Source organism: Orycteropus afer, unplaced genomic scaffold (genome assembly GCF_000298275.1).
Source record: "Orycteropus afer afer isolate SDZICR_OR568_19922 unplaced genomic scaffold, OryAfe1.0 scaffold00310, whole genome shotgun sequence".
In the NCBI taxonomy this organism is placed as follows: Eukaryota; Metazoa; Chordata; class Mammalia; order Tubulidentata; family Orycteropodidae; genus Orycteropus; species Orycteropus afer.
This window is the reverse complement of record NW_006921897.1, coordinates 3,108,782-3,113,489: the sequence shown is the minus strand read 5'-3', so window position 1 is coordinate 3,113,489 and position 4,708 is coordinate 3,108,782.

Genomic DNA, 4,708 nt, shown 5'->3' with positions numbered 1-4,708 from the left:
CCTATCACAAACAGCGTTGTACTTCAGGACAGATCTTGAAACATCCTTTATGATGATGAATGCCACACCATTCCTCTTTGTCATTCCTTGCATAGTAGATCATAGGGTTGTCTGGTTCAAAATGGCCAAAACCAGTCCATTTCAGCTTACTAATGCCTAGGATATCGATTTATGTGTTCCATTTCATTTTTGACAACTCTCAATTTTCCTAGATTCTTACTTCATACATCCATGTTCCAATTATTAAGGGATGTTTCTATCTGTGTCTACTCATTTTGAGTCATGCCACATCAGCCAATCGAGGTGCCAAAAGCTTTACTCTCTCCATATCATTTGGGTCATCTCTACTCTGAGGAGTCAGCTCTTGCCTAGTCAAATTTTGAGTGCCTTCCAACCTGATGGGCTCATCTTCTGGCACTATGTTGGACAATGTTTCAGGGCTGTTCATAAAGTCTTTCCAGTAATATATCAGTGTTTCACTGCTATTCATAAGGTTTCCACTGGGCAATTGTTTGAGAAGTGGATGGCTTCTTCCTTCTTCCAAGTCTCTCTTAGCCCGGAAGCTCTGCTGAAATCTGTCCACCATGGGTAACTCTGCTGGCATTTTGCAACATGGTGGCATAGCCTCCAGCCTCATAGAAACACATAAGCCACCACAGGATGACAAACTCACAGACAAGTTTGTCTCCCTTAGTTGTTCCTAACCCCTCTACACCTGCCTATCTAGGGGAACAGCCTTAAAATAGAGCCACTCACAAATGAAAAGCAATCCCCAAGCCCCGGCCTGCCTACCTCAGGCCCTGGCCTTAATATGGAGCCACGTCCAAGTGAAAAGCAGCCTCCAAACCCCAGGCCCACCTACCTCAGGCCTTGGCCTTAATAAAGAGCCTCCCCAAGGAAAAAGCAGCCTCCAAACTCCTAACATATATGGAGAGGCCATGTAAAATAGAAAGTGTGGTATAGATGAGAGCTGTTATTAAAATAGTAAAACAGAGGATTTCCAGAAAGATGGAGGAATAGGCAGACAAGCTACCTACACCCTCTAAAAGAAAGATACAAGAATCCAATTGAAATAGATACAGATGATAAGCCTAGAATCCTGAGCCTGAAGGGAAAGGATAAAAAAGTGGATTAAATACCAACTAGTAGTTTGGTGGTGCAGTGGATAAGGTATTTGACTAACAACCAGAAGGTCAGCAGTTTAAACCCACCAGTTGTTCCATGGAAGGAAGATGGGGTGATCTAGTTCCATAAAGATTTACAGCCTCAGAAATCCAGTGGGCGTCATTATGAGTCAGAACTGACTCAAGGGCAGTGAGCTTCTCTTTTTGGTAGTAGTTTGAAGTAGAAAAAACTGAATAAAAACAGTGAATAAGGAGACAAATGGAGCTATGGATTATTGACTGGTCTGATGGTATGGTCATTTTGAATATTTGCAAGTGATGTTCTGATCAGGCCAGCAACCTGGTAATCACCTCTGCTTGCTGAGCACTGCACAGGCACCCATGCTAGTGGATGGGGACCAGAAAGACTTTTTTTGTTTTTTATGCTCTCTGTCCTTTTCTTGTTTTTCTTTTGTTCTTTTTCTTCTATCTTTTTCTTTTTGTGGTTGTTGTTTGTACTGTTTTTATTTTTGTTCTCTTGCTTTTATTTGTTTTTGGCCTCACCAGGTGGGAGACAGCAACAGTGCCCACATGACCCAAACACATCTGTACCTCCTATACCCAGACCCAATGAGCAAGGACCATCACCTGTTTCTGCACCAACTAACTGATGACAGACAGTGGCCAATGTCAGCCAAAGCTGCCCTCAGCTGCTCTACACAAACAGTAAACAGAGAAGTGTACACACATTCTGATTCTCTATCAAACCCACCAGGAACAGGTGGTAGGTGCCTAAGTGCTGCCCAACTAGCAAACAGATCGGCACACCAGCACCACTTTATTGGATTAAAAAAAAAAAAAAAAGCCAACTATCTGCCATTGAGTCACATCTGATTCATAGCGACCCTTTTTTGGGTTTCTGAGGCAGTATCACTATAGAAGTAAATTGCCCAACCTTCCTTCTGAAGAGTGGCTGGTGGGTTTGAACCACCAGACTTTGGGTTAGCAGTCAAATGCCTTAGGCACTATGCCACCAGAGCTCTTATTTTATTGGATAGATCAAAACAAAAAGCAGCAAAACAAAACAAAACATAAAATGTAATAACCTTGGCTAATCACACCAACATGCAAGCCAATTCATACAACAATATCACAATGTCTCAGAGACAGATGATAATCCCAGCTCACACAAAGAAGCAAAATAAAGTAGTATTAAGGTACCAAAGTACAGAGTCAGAAAAACTCCCTGAGGAGGAAATGACATTGCAACTATATGATAAGGAATTCAAAAGAATTATATTTAGGTACCATCAATGGATTGAGAGGCAAATCAAGGAAAACACTGACAAAATTAAGGATAACATAGACAAAACTCTAGAGGAATTCAGGAAAACAATACAAGAACAAACTGATAAAATAAATGAAAAATTAGAAACCATATTGAAACAAACAGAATTACAGAAGATAAATACTAAGATTTCAGAAATAGAGAACACATTGAAAGGGCAAAAGAGTAGAACTGAATAAATGGAAGATAAATTAGTAAGATTGAAGGCAAATCTCTCAATACTACTATGTTAAGGGAACAATCAGAAAAAGAATGAAAAAATGAGGAAAGTCTAAGAATTATGTGGGAAACCATCAAGAGGAATAACTTACATGTGATTGGAATTCCAGGATAGGAAGAAACAAATAAAAACACTGAGAAAATTTTCAAAGATTTGTTGGAAGATAACCTCCCTAACATGATGAAAGATGAGAAGATATGCATTCAAGAAGTTCAATGAACCCCAAACAGGATCAACCCCAAAAGAAAATCAAGATGATGGATCATAATTGAACTTTCTAAAAACCAAGGACAAAGAAAGAATCCTGAAAGCAGCACAGGAAAAATGAAAAGTTACCTAAAAAGGACAGCTAGTAAGAATAAGCTCTGATTTCTCTGCAGAAACCATACAGGCAACAAGACAATAGCATGCCATAGTAAAAACCTTGAAAGAAAAAAAAAATGCCAACCAAGAATTATACCCAGCACAACTGTCCCTCAAATCTCATGGTGAAATTAGGTCATTTTCAGGTAAACAGACATTGAAGGAATTTGTAAAAACCAGATCACCCTTACAAGAGATGCTAAAGGGAGAAATAACAATAGTAGACAATGACCTGTGATTAACAGACATGAAAACATCACCTAGGAACCAATACAGATGCAGAAGTATCCAAAGTAAAATAAACTTACAAGATTCAAAGCAGGGAACTAGAGACATCAATTTGTAAATGAGGGCAATTATAAAGAAAACAGAGGGAATTAATAGTAGTTACAGAACTTCCAAATGGAGAGGAAGTCAAGATGATTTTGTGGTAGGATGGACTGTTTTAAACTTGAAAAGAAAACAATAAATCACAAGGTAACCTCAATGAAAATTAATACACCTTCTCATTAAAATAAAAAACAAGAAGTCATAAATATTTACCAAGTACCAATACAATAGTAATGAAAGAAATGATTTTAACCAGAGACATCAATTTGTAAATGGGGACAATTAAAAAGCAAAAAGAGGGAATAAATAGTAGTTACAGAACTTCCAAACTGAGAAGAAGTGAAGATGATTTCGTGATAAAATGGAATGCTTTAAAATTGAGAAGAAAATAATAAATCACAGGGTAACCTCAATGAAAATTAATAAACCTTTTCATCAAAATAAAAAAGGCATAAAATTTACCAAATACTAACACAACAGCAATGAAAGAAATGATTTTAAAAATTCATAGACAAAATGAGCTCAGCACATACAATTATGTGAAGCAAAGAAATCAACACCACAAAAAAAACACATAACAAAATGACAGCAATAAATTCATACTTGTTGATAATTACACTGAATGTAAATGGATTAAACACACCAATCAAGAGACAGAGAGTTGCAGAATGGATAGGAAAATATGACTCATCAATATATCCTGTCTACAAGAGATACACTGTAGACACGGGGAAAAAGAGACTGAAAATCAAAGGTTTGAAAAAATGTATCAAGCAAATGGCAATCAAAAAAGAGCAGAAATGGCAATATTAATTTCTGATAAAATAGACTTTAGGACATAAACCACCATAGAGACAAGGAAAGACATTACATAATGATTAAAGGATCAGTCAAAGAAGAGGACATAACCATAATAATTATCTGTGCACCTAATGAAAGAGCCCCAAAATACACAAACAACATTTAACAGAATTGAAAAGAGCAATAGACAACTCTACAGTAACAGTAAAAGACTTTAATATACATTTTCAATGAATGATAGAACAGAAAGAAACTCAACAAAAACAGAGGAACTAAACAATACAAACAACCAACTTGATCTTATAGACATGTACAGAGAGAACAGTTCACTCAACAACAGCACAATATACATTCTTTTCCAGCACACATGGAACTTTCCCCAGAATAGACCATGTATTAGGCCACAAAGCCAGCTTCAATAAATTTAAAAACATCAAAATACTACCAAGCTGGGACTGTAAAATGGTACAACCATTGTGGAAAGCAGTATGGCGATTCCTTCAAAAGTTGGAAATACAAATACCATTTGACCCAGCCATCCCA